At 43.4% G+C, this 22,183-nt stretch overlaps 1 protein-coding gene across 1 annotated transcript in view; it reads right to left on the minus strand.

The window, feature by feature from the left end:
- LOC135223612 (phospholipid-transporting ATPase ID-like) overlaps positions 1-22,183 on the minus strand; it is a gene marked incomplete in the record, with an annotated part of 252,267 nt that overhangs the window by 117,544 nt on the left and 112,540 nt on the right.

Raw genomic sequence — 22,183 nt, forward strand, 5'->3', positions numbered from 1 at the left:
CTGATCTCTGTGTCAAACTCTAGGTAAGCCTTGGAAATAACATTAGGTATGAATGGGTTCCAGACTCATCAGAGTTAGTATATAATGCTGAATTTTGTTCTTCAGTATAATCGTACAGTAATGTATATCTGCTGTTCTGCATATTTTAAAGTTTCTGATAAACTGTATGAATAGATAAAGCCACCATTATGTGTGTGTTTATTGAGGTTAAAATATTACTGAAATTAATAAAGCAAGTTTACTTATTTAGAAATGCCCTTCACTTTAATTACGTTTCTTATATACTATTCAGTATTGTGTAAATTATCAAATGGTTGTAGTATACTTAATAAACAATATCAATAAAACACTGGAACTGCCTTTGAAAATGATGCATATTTATAGTGAATGTATGATCTAAATCATAATCTCATAAGGTTGACAGAATCATATATTGTACAAGGGCTAAAAAATCCACTAATTATGATCTGCCTTATTCCTTTTGAAATGAACCCTGACTCTGTTTTTGCCTAGCTTATAGTTCATATTCCATACCTACATACAGCTTCACATTCTTGTGTGCTAACTCCCATGTGGAAGAGCAAGGGGAAAGGAGGAAGGCACAAATGACTATAATTACGTAATAGGTTTATATAAAAATCTGTTTTATTGTAGGAATATTGTTTTGTTGTACAAAACTCATGATTCATAATTATCCTGAATCATAATTTAAGAAGAAGAACAAAGCAGAAGAGCCCTGAAGAGATTAGAATACCCAGATGCAAGAAGTTCAGTTGCCGTTAGAAGACAAACATGCAGTACATTGTAAATTTGTGTAGCTTCTATAAGTAATAGAACAAACAAAAGATATAACTCTGGATAGTACATGTGTCAGTCACTTGAGGCATAAAGGAGAGCATTTCAAGAAAAACACCTGTGTGAAGTGATGCAGAGGAGAAGGATGAATGACTAAGATCCCTTGACTTCAGCACATGACTCGCCATGGCAATCAGACTTTGCAAGAGCACCACAAGATCAGGTAGAAGCTTGTTAAGAAACCTCTCCAAGGCCAAATGACTGCTGTAGGAAAGACAGAAAACATCAAAGAAGAGATGGACACATGAACTTTGTGGAGATGTTAATCCAAGAATCAGTTGAAGCTGAAACACAAGACACGTCTTGAGAGAGCCTGATTCTCAACTTAACCCTTAAAAGCCAGGCTAAAAAAAAACATATGCAGCACCCCGGGTCAGGGAAACTTTAAGGTTGGCCAGTTTAAAGAACAAACTAGAATGGAAAGAGGAAACTATGAAAATGCACATGGTGAAAGAAAAAAATCCTGAAAAATTCTTCCTACCTTCCACAAGAAGTCGAAAAAGACTATTTACAGCCCCTTTGTGGGGCCTCTTTTACTAAGACAATCATAAATTTTACCAAGTTATACGTACATGTTTGTCTAATTAATAATTTTATGTTTTGTAACATTGTAATTACAGCTCATACACTATCAAAAGAGATAAGAACCAAAATCAGGAATAAATTCTGAGTACAGTAGTGCCTCAGGATACAAATTAATCCGTTCGAAAGCGGCCCTTCGTAACCTGAGGGGGGTTTTTTCGTATCTTGAACCACATTTTACATGTAAATTACCTAATTCGTTCCAAGCCCTACAAAAACACCCCAGTAAATTTTATAATAAAGCTAAATTGACCGATAAACAATGAAATACAACAATTTTGACCATTCAATACCTAATTTAAACTACATATACTACTAATATGTACTACATACCTGTAAATAAAGTGTATCAGTGTACATGGTACAAGAAATACATATGTAGTAAAATGTGGAACCTTACCTTTCAAGTGAGGTGATCTCCGAAAGTGGTGACAGAGGAGGAAGGCAAATGGCAGAAAACATGAACACTTAACTTTACAAAACACATTAAACATGGCAGAAAACATTAACACTAAACTTTACGAAACGCATTAACAAATGGCAGAAAACATTAACACTTAACTTTACAAAAAACTTAAAAAGGGTTTTATTTTGACGTAAGGAAAAACAAATCTATTTCTGGGCGATTGGCTCGTGTCGCCAGACGAAATATCCTTTAATCTATTATTTCTAGGGTAAATGTACTAACACATACCAGAGAATAAATAAATAAAGAAAAAGGTCAGTACAACTGACTCGCTCACCCTCCAAGAGGGTGTCGGTATGAACACTATGGCGAGTGAGACCATACCACGAGCCGAATGCCAATAGAAATCTCCCACTACAAAATCCCACAAGAGGAGAGCCGACCACACGAGTGGGCAGCAACTACTACTACTCCATCCCATGCTGCCGACTGCTGCGCCTCTGGTGGCCATCCTGAAGTTAGCAGACAATCTTGGGCGATGGGATGGGTAGGGCGGGATTTCGCTGGCGACACGAGCCAATCGCCCAGAAATAGATTTTTCCTTACGTCAAAATCCCTTTTCTGGGCTCAGCTCGTGTCGCTGCGCGAAATCGTACAGAGAAATAGCACAAGATTGTAAAGAAAATTCAACAAAACAAAAAAAAATAGGTCTCAAAATAAAAGGTAAAATAGAATAAAAGAATATAATTGCTAATAAAGATACATAAACACAATGATACAAATTAGAAATGCTTAAATTAAACTTAATTCTAATATTTTCCTTGACTTAAGGTAATTTATATATATACAGGGGTAATATGGTATATCTGTACCAAAATAGTATCTGTGTAAAGATCTGTATCAGAAATCCAGAGCAATTAACATAATAAGTTGAACAAAACAAACTCAATAATAACATATAAAGGAATGTATATAACTTAATATACAAAACCCGTAACCATTACAAATAAGATGTATCCCCTAAGCATAAAAATAATGGGGATGACATCCAAGAGATCAATATTCACAATCAATTGTGAGTGCCCCTAGCAAAAAAAAACAAAAAAATAAGGGACACCCCACCACATCATCATAAAAGAAACAGCTAAGGACACAAGGTAACCGTAGATGAACAAGGCAGGGATAGACGAACTGTTGGGTGAGGCAGGTAGAAAGGAGGACTGGATCTTCTACTAAAGATTAGGTAGAGTCGGGGGGAAACTATGTTTACCCGCTGCTACTGCTGAAAATTTCAGAGCTTCCAAGGACTTCAAGTAATGACGTTTGAACACTGTCGGCGGATTTCCATCAGTATACTTTTTCAACTCATCGAAGTTCAATATGTTGGAAATAGTTAATTGAGGTGGTCTACTGCCCTGACATCATGTGCTTTTGGAAAAGAGTCAGGATTGGCTTGTTTAATGAAGTACAGGATTTGTTGCCTGATGCCTTTAATAGATAAAGTACCACCTTTTTCTCTCTTAAAGAGAGGACCCGATGAGGATGAGGAGGTCCTAGACAGAAAGGCTAGTAAGGTTGAAACTGGGCAAAGAGATACATCTTGTGGAAGGGTAGTACCTTCCCATGGTTCCCACCTCATCAAAGGATCTTCATTTTTAGCTATAAAACTACGTTCCGGAGAAAGTAGAACTTCCCCTGTGGGAAGGAACTGAATATGATCCAGGTCTCTGGATAAAGCCGACAGTTCTGAAATTCTAGCTCCCGAGGCCAAGCTTAATAAAAAAATAGAGTTTTTCTTAAGAGCATAATAAACGAGCATGTGATTCATCAGTTTCTGAAGCCAGCTTTAGAACATCGTTTAAGAACCATGATACCGACGTAGGCCTTACAGAAGGTCTAAGTCTAGCACACGCCTTGGGAATAGACGAGAAGTAGGAATCTGTCAAGTCTATGTTGAAACCAAATTGAAAAATCTTTTTCAAGGCTGACTTGTTTGTCGTAATCGTGCTAGCTGCTAAGCCTTTTTCAAATAAGGATCTGAAAAAGGATATAGCCGAATTGATTGTCATGATCCTAATATACTGATTCTCTCAGGAAGGTTGCTAACTTTTTGACAGCAGCATCATACTGTCTCAAAGTTGAATCTCTTTTATTCGGATTTCCCAAGGAAAAAGAGAATATTTTGAGGGTCAATATTCGCATCCCTTTTCGCTGCAAACTTCATGAAATCCATAAAGTTAGGGTTTTGAGAATCCCTGAGGAAGCGAACACAGTCTTCGTTTGTACTGACTGGGAGAGCCTGGGACTGGGAATCCGAAAGAGGGCGAAGACCCAGTTCCAGAATAAGAGGGTACCAATTGCTCGGCCAGTCTGGGGCTACTAGAGCCACTTGACCCTTGAATGTCCTGAGTTTGTTCATACCTTCATGAGAAGATTCACTGGAGGAAAGACATAAATCTTCTCCCAGTTGTTCCAGTCTAGAGCCAGGGCGTCTGTGGCATAGGCCAGAGGGTCCAGGTTGGGGGCCACATAACATGGGAGTTTGTGGTTCGCTTGAGATGCGAAGAGATCCACTTGTAGGCCTGGAACTCTCTGAAGAATCCATTGGAACGAACTGTTGTCCAGTGACCATTCCGACTCTAGAGGTACTGATCGGGATAGAGCATCTGCTATGACGTTTCTCACTCCAGCTATGTGGGTGGAGAGAGATGCCAACTGAACTTGTCCGCCAGGGAGAAGATGGCTACCATGACATGATTTAGATGACGTGATTTGGAGCCTCCTCTTGTTTATACAATGTACTACCACTGCGCTGTCCAAGACTAGCTTTATGTGGGAGTACTTTGGCGGCCGTAACCTTTTCAGAGTCTAAGAACACTGCCATTGCTTCCAGAACGTTTATATGGAACTGACGGAACTGAGGTGACAGGTTCCTTGAACTTTCTTGAACTGGGAATATCCTCCCCAACCGCTTAATGAAGCGTCTGTGTGGATGGTAATTCCTGTGGAGGAAACTGAAGGGGCACTGATACCGATAAGTTCTTGACTTTCGCCCACGGCCGGAGTCGATTCCGTAGAATCAGAGGGACTGAGGATAATTTGTCCCTGGACCTGACATTTGCTCGTGAGCGCCAGATTCTGGTTAGGTCTTTCAGTTTGGCGTTTCATCAGGATGTTTGTCACTGATGCAAACTGGAGTGAACCTAGGATCCTTTCCTGAGTTCTTCTTGACGCCAGTTTGTGACTCAGAAATTGCTTGACTGACTTCGCTATTTCTTTCCTCTTGGCTGATGGAATCGACAGAGTATGGGAGGATAGATTCCATTGAATGCCTAGCCACTGAAAGTTGGACTCTGGAGTGAGTCTTGACTTGGTCCTGTTTATCTTAAAGCCTAGATATTCCAGGAACTGAATCACTTTTCAGTGTTGCTCTGTTGCATTCCTCGACTGTTGAAGCCCAGATCAACCAATCGTCGAGATACGCTACTACCATAAACCCTTGCAATCTTAGTTGTTTGAACTACTACTTCCGCCGCACGTGCGTGAACACCTGGGTGCTACGTTTGAGCCCGAAAGAACTACCTTGAAGGAGAATGTCTGGTCTCCTCTTTGGAAGCCACAGATAAGGTTACTGGAAGTTGTTTGCAACTAGGGATATGATAGTAAGCGTCTGTAAGATCGATAGAGGTGGTGACGGCCCCACGGGGAAAGTAAGGTCCGCACCTGCGAGATCGTGAGCATCTTGAACTTGTCGCAGCGAATGGCTAAGTTTAAGCGGGACAAGTCTAAGATTACCCTTCTTTTTTGTGAGCCTTTTCTTTGGCACGCTGAACAAGCGACCTTGAAATTTTAACCTGTTGACTCTCGCTATAGCTCCTTTCTGAAGGAGATCCTCCGCATACTCCGTCAATCCTTGGAAGGAAGTGGCGGAAAGGTCTAGGATGGGGCGTGGGCTCGCTAACCAGCTCCAACCCAGGCCTTTTGACCACAATGCTCTGAGCCCACTTGCTGAAGTTCCAGCGGTGGCAAAAGTGAAACAGCCTCCCTCCTACCTGAAATTCCTCATTGGTTTTGGTAGCCTCCTCGGCCTCCCTGAAATGTTTGCCTCTATTCAAAGGGACCTCCCGATCCTCTCCCACGAAAGGATGCGCTTACCTCATGCCTCCCTTACCCACGAGCGTCATACTTCTGGGAAGCTTGACCCCTCGAAGACCTGATTAGTAAGGCTGGGAGAGAGTAAAGCGTCAAGAGGTGGGGAGGGTTGAGGCTGAGGGGAGATAACAATTAAATCCGAACTTGCTGATTGAGGCCGCTTTGAGGTAGAGGGTTTGGGCTTTTTTTGTTTGCCCCCAATGGGATAAGCCAGCCGGTAACCTGCTGAGAAAAGCGTGGCTGCTTCTTTCTGGTAGGGCTGGAAACGTCTGGTTTCCTTTGAGCCTTACCCTTACCGGCTTGTATTTCCTGTCGTCTTTTGGCCGTAAGGCCCCAACGGTCTTTAAGGCTTTGGTTCAATCTCGTAGCCTCTGCTTGAACCTCCTCACCATTGCTTCTGGGAAGAGGTCTGCTCCCCAGATGCTTGACGTAAGCAACTTATTCGGCTCGTGCCGAATTGTTGCTTCTTGTAGGACCATGCCTTCCTACAATTCGTCCTAGCAGTGGCGAACTCAAAAACATATCCGACTGCACCGTTTGAGTCAAAGATTTGGTAAGAAGCTTAAAGAGTGGCTCCGATCCATAGGCAATGGTAGCCACCTCGGTCATAGCCATGGGAATTAATGGATCTGGCTAACCGCGATTTGGAATCGAATTCCGCCTGAATAAGGCTATCGGGAAGCCTAGGTAGCTTCTCACCAAACTGCTCCATAGCACAGTCTGGTTTGAGTTTGCCAGCTGAGAAGGTGTTTGGCAAATCTTCCCACAATTTCACCGGCTGAAGGAAGTAAAGGAGACGTAGGATCTGCTTCCTTCAGCTGAGGCATGGAATCCCCCTTCTGGCTGCTGGAATGGTGGTTGTCACGATCTTTGTCAAGAAAGGGAGCGGGGTACCCTCTTCCATCGTAAAGATCGTAAACGGACTCTTAAAAGGTTGGATTTTCGTGTTGGAACAATCCATGTCCTCTAGACACCTGAGCCATTCTGTCTGAGCCTGGTCCCGTGGAATAGAGGACTGTCTCCTTTGGTACCTTATCGTCCCGAGTCATGGCTGAGGCGGGGTGAGCCTGGCGTAGCCGATGAACGGAGGCTGAAGGTCTTCGGGTAGAATCGAAGTCTTCAATCCTCCGAGTTCCACATTCGGATAGAGATAAGCCCGTCCTGGAAGGGGGCGTATGACGCTACTCTCCAAGGGTTGTTCATTGAGAACGGAGGGAGAGAGTCATACGGGGGGTAAAATTGGGCTCCACCTGTGCTGAAGATGGAGAAGAGGCTAGTGGAGCTTGGCTAAGTCCGGCTATAATGTTGTCCTGAGCGGTGATCCTATCAGACAACGGGAGATCATTTGTTCCATGCTGTTCTTCAGAGAAACCAACCAGATCGCCCACTTGTTGCAACAGACCAGCGTTGGAGTCCAAAGCCGGAGCTGCTGCGGAGGTGGAAGGGTGGCTCTGACCGGAACCAAAGGAAGCGGAACTGACGACTCCACTGGAGTATGAGATCTCTCCCTGGAGGATTTACTCCTAGAGGACTTAGAGCCGGACCCAGAAGCTTTAGATCTCTCTGCTCCGGGATTCCTAGCCGGAGACTTACGAGAGGAAGATGACGCCGACGCCGACTTTTTAGACGACGACGACGTCTTCGTCAAGGTTTTCACTGCTTGACCTTTGAACCTTGGGTCTAACGGAAGCGTCAGGAGAAGTATAAAGTTCATTACCCGCCCTAAAAGCCTTGGGAAGGATGGGAGATTGTCAGGGGTAGAAGATCCAGTAGCACCCAAGGGCATCCCTTGGGTGTCCAACGTACTTACCTCGACCAACAGGTCGTCTACACCTACCATAGGTTCAACATTAATATCAAGCGTCGCGACTTCCGAGGAGATGTCCTGGCCTTGGTCCGTCAACGAGGCAGCCAGCTGTTGCTGGATGAAAGCGATAGTCGGGGCCGCCTCTGCTGGGTCGACGTAGCCTGTAGCCTTGCCTCCGGGGAAGATTAGTACCGCCAACTTCTTCTCAAGAATGTAGGGCATACCCTTGGCGGCGTTCTTCCAAAACCGCCCGACCCAGGCCCGCAGGGTTGCCAGTGCGGTATCCCTCACAGCCGGAGCCTGGAAGAGAGGGTATTGATTAGATTTTAAGATTAAACTTAAAACTAAAACCAATTTAAAAGCTTAACTTAAAATTATAGGGGCTACAAAACCCCATGAATTTTATCTTAAGTTAGGGATTAATGTGAAACTTAAGCACTATAACAAATGAAGACCAGTTAACGGAGTTGGAATACTTACCCCGTCTAAGAGCTGGCTCACCAGATCATAACAGATGGTACACTTCTCGTGGTACCAGACCTGGATGTCCCCGTGCGGAAGTCCACGCCGCATGAGCCATGGGTACCCGGCAAAACTTCATGTCCACATGGGTCTTGAAGTGTGGCGGCGCATCCCAGGATGCTCACAGTTGGTGGTCTGTAAGTGAAAAGACACATGAGTATCTTAAGACTCTCACTTACAGGCTAAAGGACAGAGGAACTCCGTTGCATGCCGGAGCTCGGAAAAAATTTGGGCATAACCCCTCCCTTATCGCCTGAATAGGCTATAACCCCGGAGAGATCCGGTGAAACAGGTAAGGGAGGGGGGATGGTTTAAGGTAGCTAAGATAAACTTAATAGTTTAACGAAATAGATCTTAACATATAAAACTCGAACGTACCGGACTAAGTCCAGTGCGTGGCGGAGTGTCGTAACTCAGCGAGACGGAGTGGTTAGAGGGACCAACTGTCTGTCCCGGTCCACCCTGCTGGGTGGACTAGCACCTTTCCGCTGGATGCCAGGTCTCCGGTAGTAAAGGAGCCCTAGTAAGGTGGGAAAGAGCGAGAGGACATACAGACTCGGGCTAGCAACGGAGCGACGGAGTAGCAACGGAGGGGGGAAAGGCCAGTCCCCCCCCACCTTACCATCCGGCCGGACCGAGAAGCCGGAGAGGTCGAGTCCAGTCTGGGTCTGTTCCGTCCCTCACTCCCTCCGCCTGGGGGGTGGGAGAGAGGGGAGGGGGCGGCTCGGGTATGCGGGAGCGAGCATGGGCAGACCGACCCACCCCCCCCCGACTCTATGGGAAGAGCGGGAGGGGGGGAAGGTGACTGGACAGGCGCCTGGCTGCCCCGTGATCACGTAGTGGACCATGGGGCGGTAAGTACAAAACAATGGACAACATAGCCTAGAACATAACCAGCTGATCAGAGAGATGCTATCGGAAGCAACCGAACTGAAGAGCGGTAGCATAAAGAAAGGCCCATGGGCCAACCACCTAGGCTAAAACAAAGCCAGACGCCATAACTAACCTAAACAAATAACATAAAAATAATTCAAATGAATAATATGAAAGAAAGAAAACAAAACAAAATAGTAGGAGAAAAAAATCCAGGAGTGTACGATTAACCCGAAGGAAAGTCTACCACTCAAAGCTAGCCGAGGCCGATACTAAGAGCCGTGGCTAGGGTCTGGATGGAAGGAGCCTACGATAAGGTAAACGTCATGCATGCCATGACAAAACCGTAGTAGACTGGTACCCTAAACAAAGCGGAATGATTAAAATAGAGCGTTACTTAAGTAAGGGGATGTTCGTATTTATACCTAAAAAACGGCAAATACGGGCTCAGGGCCGGAAAAAACCAATTAGCAATAAACAACTGAGTACTTAACTTAGCTGCTGCGATGGCTGCACGCTTCATGATAAAGAAATCCAAAGAAAAGGGCACAAAAAACACAGAGTAAAAAAGGGCACGTGTGTATCGTGTGCGCTAACTGAAAAGGATGGCCACCAGAGGCGCAGCAGTCGGCAGCATGGGATGGAGTAGTAGTAGTTGCTGCCCACTCTGTGGGTCGGCTCTCCTCTTGTGTGGGGATTTTGTAGTGGGAGATTTTCTATTGGCATTCGGCTCGTGGTAGTGGTCTCACTCGCCATAGTGTTCATACCGACACCCTCTTGGAGGGTGAGCGAGTCAGTTGTACTGACCTTTTTCTTTATTTATTTATTCTCTGGTTAGTGTTAGTACATTTACCCTAGAAATAATAGATTAAAGGATATTTCGCGCAGCGACACGAGCTGAGCCCAGAAAATTAAATTTTTTTTCTTGATTTTTACATTTTTTACTTTTATACTTTACGTTTTTTACAAAATTTTCAATATCTTCACCACTTTCAACTTTCTATTTTTTCGTATCACTTGGATCTTCCTGTTTGCTTACTCCTACTAAAGGCCTCTTTAAAAAATAAACTATCCAAGGAAGATTGCTTCTGCCTGCTTTTCACTATGTTCCTGAAACGACTCAGGCAAATGTCATCGAACTGCGCAAGCATACGACCTGTGCAAGTCTTTTCGGGGTGTCTCTTTTCTACAAATGATTGTACTTTATGAAAAGCAGCTAGAGCATCCTTAATTTCTGTTGTTGTCATAGGGTCCTCCTCCTCCTCCTCGCCGCTGCTAGAGAACTCTTCTTGAACGACGTTATGTTGCATTGCCTCCAACTCCTTCTAGTCATCCGTCATAAGCTCCTCTTGGTCTCTCAAGAAGGTCATTGATGTCGTCCTTCGTCGACAACAGCACCCCATGGACTTGCCGAGAGCAACGATATCTTGTCAAGATCTGGTTGTGAAACAGTTTCAGGATCATCAACTGTTTCTGAATCTGCATCAGCTTCGCCCATGTCGAATCCCTTGAAGTCTTGGGTGGATACAGCATCAGGCTAGAGTTTCCTCAATGAAGAATTCAAGGTTCGCCTCGAAACCTCCTGCCAAACTTGATCGATGAGTCGGATGCATATCACGATATTGAAATGCTCCTTCCAAAATTCACGCAAGGTGAGGTTTGTGGTATCGGTAATGTCGAAACATCTCTTGAAAAGATGTTTTTCATACAGCTTCTTGAAGTTCGATATCACTTGCTGGTCCATGAGCTGGAGGAGTGGGGTGGTATTAGGCGGAAGATAAAGAACCTTGATGAAAGAATACTCCGCTAGGATATCTTCCTCGAGGCCAGGAGGGGTGAAGCAGGGGCATTGTCCAACATCAGCAGACATTTCAGAGGGAGGCGTTTTCTCTTCCAAGAATTTCTTCACTTTCGGGCCGAAACACAGATTCACCCACTCGGTGAATAAAAGTCTCGTTACCCAGGCTTTCGCATTAGCCCTCCACATCACTGAAGCTTCTCCTTTAGCACTTTGTGGGCCTTGAAGGCTCGAGGAGTCTCCAAATGATAGACAAGTAGGGGTTTGACTTTACAATCCCCACTGGTGTTGGATCATAGTGCGAGCGTAAGCCTGTCTTTCATAGGCTTATGCCCGGGTAGCTTCTTCTCTTCCTCCGTGATGTACATCCGACGAGGCATTTTTTTCCAAAAAAGGGCAGTCTCGTCACAGTTTGAAGACTTGCTGAGAACTGTAGCCTTCGTTGATCGTCATCTCATCGAACGTCTTAATAAAGGCTTCGGCCGCTTTGGTATCCGAGCTGGCAGCCTCCCCATGCTGCACCACCGAATGGATGCCAGTCCGTTTCAGGAATTTTTCAAACCACCCCTGAGAAGCCTTGAAGTCTGGAGTTGGCGTCGATGTCCCTTCTCCTCTGTCGTCTTCGGCCTGGGCAATCAAATCGCTGAAAATAGGGCTGGCCTTGTGGCAGATTGCCGTCTCAGTTATCGTACGCCAGCGATTTCTTTGTCTTTTATCCATACAAGAAGCAGCCTCTCCATTTCATCATGCACGTGGCTCCTCTTGTTGGACAAAATAGTCATGCCCTTGGAAGGTGCAGCTGCTTTGATGGCTTCCTTCTGCTTAAGGATGGTTCCTATCGTCGACAGATTTCAGCCATATTCCTTAGCGATCACACTCAACCACATGCCAGCCTCATACTTCTTGATTATCTCCATCTTTGTCTCCATTTGAAAGCATTGAAAGAATCCTCTTCTTTCTGTTAACTTCAGCAACTTTCTTGGGACCCATGGCTATACGTAATTTTAAGTTAAAAACAATAAGTTCTCAATACAACACGATAAAGTACAAAGCAAAATCACTAACCCGAATTTACAGTAACAAACGAAATCGTATATGAGAACAAACGAATTCCAAGTGCGTACGATAACACTGGTGCGAAGAAGTGGCCAAACGACGCCTTTACGTAGAGCATGATGGGATAGATGCAATGGTCTTGTGGGGTGTTGTCTGCTGCTCTCCTGAGCAGTGGGAAGGGGGAAGGTCTCCTGTGTGATGTTCATACTGGGCTTCTCCCTCCCAATATGCAGCACTTCTATGATTCGCAAACGACGTAGATCGGGTGCTTGGTCGATAACCTCAAAGTTACCGACGATGTTGCAGCTGCGGATTCTTTTATTATGTGCAGTCCTTGCATGATAAAATATCGTTCCTTCCTGCGCACGACAGGAGATCTTTTTTGGAGAGGCGCATTGACGTCATCCCGATGTAAGTTCCGAGCAAAAAAAAAAAGGATCCTCGGATTAGCACGTATATCTGTAGATGACGTTCGTCCTCTTCAAAGGATCCCTGCGACAGTGCCTGGTTATTCTTTATAATAAGGCTGCATGTGTTATTAGTCTTATAGAATATGATCAATAGGATCAAGTTGATCTGTTTGCTATTGTTGGTCGGGGAAACGTGATTCTTGATTATTTCCCATAGGGCTCGCTCATCTTCTTTATATCGCCGATGGAAGGTTCCCTTGTAGAAAAAATTAATTTTCTGCTGGGGTCTGGGGCAAGGCTTCCTGTAGGTACCATTTCTCCACTCTTCCAAAAGATGTTCTGGATATTGCAGTTGGTGTGTCTGTTGTTTACCCGGACCTGGGCTGCACGTTCCATCTCCTTGTGGATGTTTGTCCATGTTGAACAATGGGAGAGAGCTCTCCTTACATAGGTGCTGATGGTGGTGTCCTTATAACTTTCAGGGCATTCACTCTCGCCGTTCAGACACATTCCCAGGTTCGTAGGCTTTGTGTAGACCCTTGTGGCGAATGTACCCTCCTTCTGTTCAACCAGGATGTCCAGGAAGGGAAGACGGCCATCATGGCTATGTTCAATGGTAAAAACGTAGACAGCTGTGGGTATGGAAGGCTTGTCGTATTTCCTCGATCTCCTCCATCGTTCCTGCTTGGATGAAGATGTCATCTATATATCTTACGTATATAGAATGCTTCCTAATGCTCCGAAAGACACCCTCTTCCATTATGCCCATATAAAAGTTCGCAAACAGGACCCCGATTGGGGATCCCATCGCTACACCATCGATTTGTAAGTACATATGGCCATGCTGGTTAATGAAGGGGACCTTCTTGGTGCATATTTCCAGCTGAGAGCGAAGGGCATGCTCAGGGATATTCAGTGTGTCAGTGGATGGGTCCCTGTTAACACGTTCAAGGATCATTTCGATGGTTTCATCTACAGGAATGTTGGTAAACAGCAACTCTACATCCATCAATGCAATACTGCCTCCAGGGGGCGCAGATCTTAAGTCTTGCAGGAACTCTGCAGACAACTTCAAACTGTGTGTGCTGGGGATGTAGGGGTTGAGAATAGAATTAAGTTGTTTTGCAAGGTGGTATGTGGGTGCTGGTATTTGGCTAAAGATAGGTCTTCAAGAGTTTCCTTGCTTGTGAGTTTTCACATTACCGTAGATGTACCCGAGGTTGTAATCTCCAGAAATACTAGGTAGGTGTAAGGCGTTTGTGGCTGCGTTGATAGTTTCTATGATCCTATTGGCTTCGCGTTTAACGTCATCTACAGGGTTCTTGGTAATGCGTTGAAATTTAGCGGTATCAGAGAGGATCTCTTTGATTTTTTGTCTATATTTGGTTGTCTTGATAAGTATTAGGGCTGCGGTCTTGTCGGCTCTCCTGATGGTGATTTCTTTGTTTTCTCTCAAACTTTTAGCAGCATTCCACAGATGGCAATCGGCAATGTCACTTTTATAAATTCCTCAGTCTGTAGGATGTGGGATGCTGCTAAAAGTTTGAGAGAAAATGAAGAAAAACACGTTTTTCAGCATTGCCATGGTAACAAACTGGTTTTCTCACCTCCTTATGCCCTGTAGTGAACCCTCCCAGCAGCCACAGCTCACTAAACCGGTTTTCTCAACTCCTCGTAGCGCCTACACCTAAACTGCTCAGAAACTAGTTTGTCTTTCCTTGCTTACAGTGTGCCACAAGCGCTGTATTTTTGGAACATCCACTATAACCTGGAACAGATTTTTTGATGAATATATTTGAGAAGCACTGTAAGGTTAGGCTGCTGCAAGCCGGAGCCACCATAACCTGGGAATTACCTGTATTAATAAATTTTTGCTAGTCTGAACATCTGTTAATTAAAATTAACTGTAGCCAGGCAAATAAATGAAATCTTTGATCCATGGTAATTAAGGACCACAGCAGCTTCTTGCAAGTACAACACCTTTTAATCAAAATTACGCAGGCCTCCATGTGAAAAAGTACAGTATATAAGAGTTCTGTAGGCAACAAGATCTGTCAGAGTTCCATTTACATGTTACTACATATCTTACTGCATCTCTAGTGGGATGAAGTGATCTGGAGACTCATTCTCATAAGTACAACACATTATTTGTAATTAGAGTCAGACTTGCACCTTTGAAACATACTATAAGTCTATTATAGGTACTGGAACTAATAGCTTACTATATACCATCTTTAATTAAATGCAAGGGTTGTAGAGTGAAATAATCAATTTGTATCTATTATTTTTCATAAATATGTTATTTTAATGAAATTGTGCTCCATATTTATTAATTTGTATCTCATCAAGGCAATAAGTGAATTATTAGGTATTAAAACAGATATCTCTTTCAGTGACAGGGATGAACACAACTTGGAGTAATTCAAGAATTTATTTGTGAAAGAAAATGTGTTTTGGCTAATCTGATCATGCTTTTTGGACAAGAAATTTGGCTAAGTTATACTATAAATGGAATATGAAAATGATTTTAATTTTTTCTGTTTTACAGCTTTTAACAGATGACATGTTAGAGGTTTTCATTATTGATGCACACAATGCATCTGATGTTGAAGATCAGCTCCGAAAATACCGTGAAGAAATTCGCAATATAACAGCCACCAAACAGCCCCAGACTAATCTGTCTGTGGTCACTTTCAGGTATGTTTACTATTTATTGGTGTTTAAGAGTAATTTATTCTGGTATGTACTGGTATTCATGTGTATCCTTGTGTCTGTCTTAATCTGACATATAGTTTCTTCTTTATGAACCACTGCAGAAGTAGACCCTACTTAACCTATTGTATGGAATGGAGGGGAACAAACTTTTAAGCAGAAATTGTTAAAACAAAGAAAATGTAACTTAACTGACAGTATTTTAGATATTGGTATGAATTAATTAATAAATAAGGGTCTTAGGAAGAATTAATGCCTCAGCTCTCCAGAGCCTCTTTTCAAATTCTTTTGGCCATCTTGTGTTCATAGGAAGATATAAAAACTTCATGCTGTACACTATTTGGGTATATACAGTAAAATAATAATAACTTGGTGATGGAATTAACTACATACTAGACTTTTTCTGTTAATGTTCCAATTTTATACATTCAAACTTACCCGTCAGATATATACATAGCTATTACTCTGTCGTCCCCGACAGAAATTCGAATTTCGTGGCACACGCGGCAGGTAGGTCAGGTGATCTACCCCCCGCCGCTGGGATGGCGGGAATAGGAACCATACCCGTTTTGTTTCCTAATTCATATTTTTTTCTGTCGCTTGGAATGTAAACAACTGTTTGAATACCTAGATTTCCCCACTAACCTTGATGGATTTTCGTGTTTCATCGCCATCGATCGTCTGGGCTAACTTTTACAGGGAAGTAATGGATCTTTGGTTCGGCATACGCTTTTGTTAACTTTTTGATAATATTAACTTCGAAAATTTCGAAGATTAGTGACGTGTAACTACCGAAGTTTTTGGTAGACACTCATGCACTTTCACGAAAGTGAATTACTTATACTTTCATGAAAGGGAATTACTTATATTTATTCATTAATACAAATAAGTGTTTTAGTTGATTGAGAAATGTATATCTTTCTTCCTAGTTGGGGAAGTCAGAAAAGTAACTATCCTTTAGAAGCTTTATTAGCTCTTGTGTTAACGAGCAATTATAGTAGTAACAGTACTAGTAGTTGTTGCATCCTCATCACCTTCTTACTCCGCAGAATCTACAATATCATATTTGCAAATTGTAGACTTTGGATATAGTTCAAATACGAACTCTTTGAACGTAAGAAGTTGAATAAGTAGGTTCCCCCATTACAATGGAGGGTGCGTCTGATCGGCTCTGTCTCGCTCTCAGGTCTAGACCTCTTCCAAGCTCACAAGCCCAGAGGAGAAGGAATGTCGAAAACCGTAAGGAGGTTTCAGAGAATCCCCACCGGTCAGGCGTCCCCTCGGCAGGTTCTGTAGAGCGTCCCAGACTGCCAGGGATAGCCATTGGAAAGGCATCCTAAAACAGTGTTTCTCCCTTTTTATGCCTACTGTTCCATGATGGATAGGAGAACTTCGAATGAATGAATTTGACGAAGATCCTCGTATAATGCCTTCTGGTAGAATTATTCAAAATATTAGAGATCATTGATAAACATTTGTGATAAAGTCATTGTTCGAACTTTTTTTTTCGCAACTAGACGAGAACGCTATCCCATGGGGGTATGAAATTGTTATTTCAACATAAGATTCCCCATCGGTGCATTTTTAGATATATATCTATTCTGTTTAGAATGATTTAGATTATTTGTCAATCGAATGAATTATATGGATCTCGTTGAGTGATAAAGCATATATGTATGACTTTTAAGCTTCTAGCTCCTACCATGCTTAGGACAAATCGCCTTAGGCTACGGTATGGCATGGCATACTCACATACCGAAATTTATGCTATAATGGTCAACTGAAATCCTTACAAAATTTCCTAAATTAATACGGTTACCTTAATTATGTAACAGTATTATAGAGTATTCTATTACGCTAGAGTATGAGTTATATGATGCTTTCGTGTCTTCGAGAAGTGATCGGAGAAGCATATCTTTATTGGTGAATTGAGAGTAGGATAGAAACATTTTTCTTCGTGTTAGAAGAGGTTTCCATGAATTACCAGTACCCTTCTAGGACTTTCCTAGGAAGAAATTGTTTAAAAGGATTGTTTAGACGACACCTATTTAGTTTATAGACTTGTCGAAGTCTCGTTCGCTTAATTATGCTTATATAAAACTTCCTGAAGCTCGATAAAAATTTTATAAGATTCCTTTATTAAATGGAGTAACTGGCAACTCTAGAAAGGGAAGGCCAGTCGGCTTTCGAAGACTGCTTTTGCTTTGAATTGAGAGAGAGACCAGCGGCAGTACCATGTTGTTCTCAGTCGTGAGCGGTCGGTTACAGCTCTCTCTCCTGCGGAATGGGATAACTAACCGTATCTCTTCCCTACAATCGTGGTCTTAGCCTCGGATTGAGGGAATACCTAAGCTGTCATAAATAAATATTGTCTGCCTTTTGTTTTTTTTTTTTTAGGAAGCTTTCAATAAGAAAGATATTACAACCTTTCAATGCTGTTTACCGTAGATAACATGATTAAAGGATTCTAATGCAGCAGAACATTATATTATTTAATGCACTAATACTTACGAAAGCATGTCTTATTAGAGTACATACTTAGTGAGAAGAGAGATGTAATAGAGATTCACTTCAAGACTACGCTATGGTTAAGTCTTTCGAGAAACGACACAACCGTATTTAGAATCGGATATTGCGCAGAAGTTGTATGAGTCGAATGGGAAACATTCTTTTAGTGGGAAATGGTTTCCCTGAATGGATATACTACGTATATATAGTTTTTCATAATAAGAACGGAATTAACATATGAAAGGATGTCGGGTACCATAAAGACACAGATGTTCTGGCACATAACATAAAGATAATTAGTAGGAGGCGCCAGCCAAAATATTTCTTGTTCAGGAAAAAAGAAGGGGGGGGGGATACGGAAGAATAACCTGAGGAAAGAAAAACAAAAATTCCCCTTCCGATATACTCGAAGTTAGAGGAAAATTGAGAAGAAAAATCCAACTATGGAAGTACTGTAAAATTATAGGATTCTTACAGCACCTCTTCTTATTTTGATATCGAGATTTCCTGACCACGGTTGCAAGTAATGGGCCAGAAGCGTGACGCCTCCCAGGAGCGAGGCGCAAGGCAAGCGCGAGGACGCTGCGAGGCGCGTGACGCCAACCAGAAGCAGGACGCCTCCCAGGAGCGAGGCGCCAGGCAAGCGCCAGGACGCTACGAGGCGCGAGACGTCAACAAGAAGCGTGACGCCTCTCAGGAGAGAGTCGCCAGGCAAGCGCGAGGACGCTCCAAAGCGGTTGACGCCAGCCAGAAGCATGACGCCTCCCAGGAGCGAGGCGCTAGGCAAGCGCCAGGACGCTTCGAGGCGCGAGACGTCAACTAGAAGCGTGACGCCTCTCAGGAGAGAGGCGCGAGGCAAGCGCGAGGACGCTCCAAGGCGCGTGACGTCAACCAGAGGCGTGACGCCTCCCAGGAGAGAGGCGCCAGGTAAACGCGAGGACGCTGCAAGTCGCAAGACGCCAGCCAGAAGCGTGACGCCTCCCAGGAGCGAGGCGCCAACCAGGCGCAAGACATCAGGATCTCCAATTTCTCAGTATTTGGAGATAGACTTTCCAAGAGTTTCCTCTTTGAGAACTGACACAAGATCAGTTTTTTCCTGACAGGGACACAAGTTATCGCACAGGCGGCCGTGGCCCTTGTCAGGATTAACTGAAATGGCGGAAGTCTCTAACAAGAACAGACTTCTCATGTCAGGTAACATAGTGGTCGCGTGAGCGACTTCTTTCCTGGCAAGAGGAGTTGTTTTGGGAGAAACTCTTTTTGCCAGATCAACCCTCTACTGACAATTATTCTAGATATCGCACAGGTGAACGTAGTACGTGTCAGGATAAGTGGGTTCTTCTGCTTTATAGACCTTTACATGGTGAAGAGAACTGATATCTTTAAAGGTCTCTCGTTTTCCTCAACCTTATGAGACAAGTGATAGAAAATATATCGGACTCATAAGTTAATCTGGGTGCAGGTTTTAGAAAGACCTTGGCAACCACTTTTTTATTGCACGTTTCGGCTAGTCCCTTGAACCATGCAGCTCCTTTTTCTCCTCTTTCATTGTTATTAACAGGATGGTATATTATCCTACTCCCATGTAAACATATAACAAGGGAGACCTTGTAATGTTTGGTACTGGAAAAGACTCGTAGGAGCTCTCAGTATTGGGTGAGAGGCTCTTTCAAGTATCTGAACCGTACATTACGGCCTGATATCCTAGGATAGGAATCTTGAATGATTCTCCTCGATCCTGGATCATTTATTAGGAGAATAGGATAATAATAATTCGTTGTTTTGCTGAATAACGATGATAGAATTTTCCGTTCTCTCGTTGCCCAGGCACAAGGACGGGAAGAAAGAATATAAGAGAGAGGTAGCAATCTACGCCATCTTTATTTTATACAAAGGGGAATAAAATTTAGTCTTTTTTCCCCTAAAATATAAACTCTTTACAGAATGTAAGACAAAGGGCGTCAAAGAAAGAGAGGATAATACGTTATGCCTCATTTTAGACTTAGAGAGGTTGGATTCACAGAGGTCACGTTCTTCTCACAGCAAGTTTTTGAAGTCTTTTCCAAGACAGTCTGAATAGTATTCTTTCAGCATCTATTTTAAATAGACCTTAACAACCTCTCCACTCTGAGTCTGTCTGCGTGCAGACTGACCAGAAGTGGACATGAATGAGAGGATGTTTCAAGGTAAATGACAGTAGTCATGAATAAGATATATGATTACTGCAGATCGTGCTAGAGGGAATGAGGAAACTGTCCTCTTCCGATACCTCTGTGAACCACATAGCGGTTTTTTCTTCCCTTTCAGAGGGAAGAATCACCTTTGTATATTTCTGCTATCAAAGAACGCAGTAAAAGGCTATATACTCTGTCTCTATAAAGGGAATTGGAGATAGCAGAGCATTAAGATCTTCGGGATCTTATACAATACCTCTATACGACAAGACTAGGAGATCTTATAATTACAATGGGATCCTATTTGGGCCTCAGATTCCGTGTTCTGACAAGATGGAACTGCTCCTCATCAATGCTTCTCTTGGTACTAAAGGACCAAAATGACAAGTGAAATTTTGGGCTTGGAATCTGGAATCAAATTCTAGAAAGACTAGGCAATGGGTTCCTGCCAGCATGGTATGTAAAAGAACTAAAACCTTTTATTCCTGGATCAACGCTTTCAGATAAAGGATTCGTTGTCCAGGCAATGTATTTACATTCTCATCTACAAAAGGAGATAAGGTTTAAACGTTTGCTGACAGAGTCTTTGGAATACGATGAGGGCTTAAAAAACCACTTCCCAGAAGGTTCGAAGAGATATTTAAAGAGCTAGAAATCAGGAATCCTCCCAATTTCAGCTCAGAATCTCCTTAGACTTCCAGGCTCTTTCCCTGCCTTCGTGCAAGGGATAGGGAAGATTTTGCAACAAGAGAACTCTTCAACATGTAGGAAGAGTGCTCGTTAGCAACGGAAGTATCAAGTATGATCCTCCTCGGAGGAAGACTGGTTCTCTCGGACTATTAGATTTCCTATCGTCTACTGGATGTAGCTGACTAAAATTACCTCCCCTTGTTACGGAGGCCATAAGCTCAAAGTGAAAGAATTTCTTCCACCCTTTTCATTCTCCTGATAAACGATTGTGGATGTTCAGACTTTCGGACAATGTAGCGCCAATCAGGCGCCAAATGCCAAACAGGCGTAAAAAAGACGCCAGAGCAAGACAGTCCAAATAAACACTGTCATTGTCTGATGAGGAGAAGGAGTAGGCCTCCAATCTGGCGCAGATGAGCTAGAGGCGAATAAATCAGGCAAATAAAGTGTCCGAGGTGGACATTGCCAGTTTTCATCGAGACTCTTAAACAAGCTCGAATCTCCAGCAAGTGGGGAGAAGTCAGCCAGGCGCGAGGAGCCAGCCAGACGCGAGGCGCCAGGCAAGCGAAGCGAGCAGCAGGCGCGAGGCGCAGCCAGGCGCGAGGCGACAGCCAGGCGACAGCCAGGCGCCAGCCAGAGGCGCCAGCCAGGCGCGAGACGCCAGGCAGGCGCGAGACGCCAGCCAGGCGCGAGGCGACAGCCAGGCGCGAGGCGCCAGACTGGCGCGAGGCGCCAGGCTCTGGGCTTCATCCAGAAGAGTTCTATTTAGAGATTCCACTGGTCTTCTTTGGAACAGTGGAATCTCTAAAGCACTTCTTGAGTAACTCGATGATTCCTTCAAACAGCTAAGAATTAAAAGCGCTTGAAGTGCGGGCTTTTAACAATTCTTGTTCTTTCCATAACAATATGTCGTGAGAGACATATTAGCTGTAATAACGGGAGATGCAACTCTGTGTTGACTCCTCTTTGCACGAAGGAGATCAAGTGGGCCTATGAGATCCTTCTCTCTTTGTTATACGTGTCCACGGATGCGTTGCTGGGATAGGGAGACGACACTGATCCTTAACTAGTGAATTATTTTTTAATTTTTTTTTAACATAAGTGTATTATTTTCTGGGTTTATTTGAAATGAGTTTGGGGATAGCTCTTTTCAAATTAAGCACAAAACCCTCGTGTTAGGATCAGGTGATCGGGATCGGTGTTGTGCTCCTTAAATTATGCCAATAGGCATTGGTGTATTGTCATGTAATGGATAAGACCCCATTGACAAATGACCACTAGATTCTGTCAAGTAAGTGGATAAGACCCCATTGACAGATCTACAAGAACTCTTAGCCATAGGTCACATCCTCGCTGAGGCTCTTGAGACGAAGCAGACTACTAGCAATAGCTAGGAAGTCGACCCTTCGTCTAAACACATAGGAACCAAGGTTTTATTTATTTATTACCTACAACGTAGTTGTTTACCTGTATATTCAGTAATAGCTGTCTTTTACCCTCCACCAATGGTGTGAATCAGCTATGTATATATCTGACGGGTAAGTTGAATGTATAAAAATGATATTGTTATGATACAATAAAGTTTTATACATACTTACCTGGCAGATATATACAATTAAATGGCCCACAGCTCTCCAG

Source organism: Macrobrachium nipponense, chromosome 10 (assembly GCF_015104395.2).
Source record: "Macrobrachium nipponense isolate FS-2020 chromosome 10, ASM1510439v2, whole genome shotgun sequence".
Taxonomy (NCBI): Eukaryota; Metazoa; Arthropoda; class Malacostraca; order Decapoda; family Palaemonidae; genus Macrobrachium; species Macrobrachium nipponense.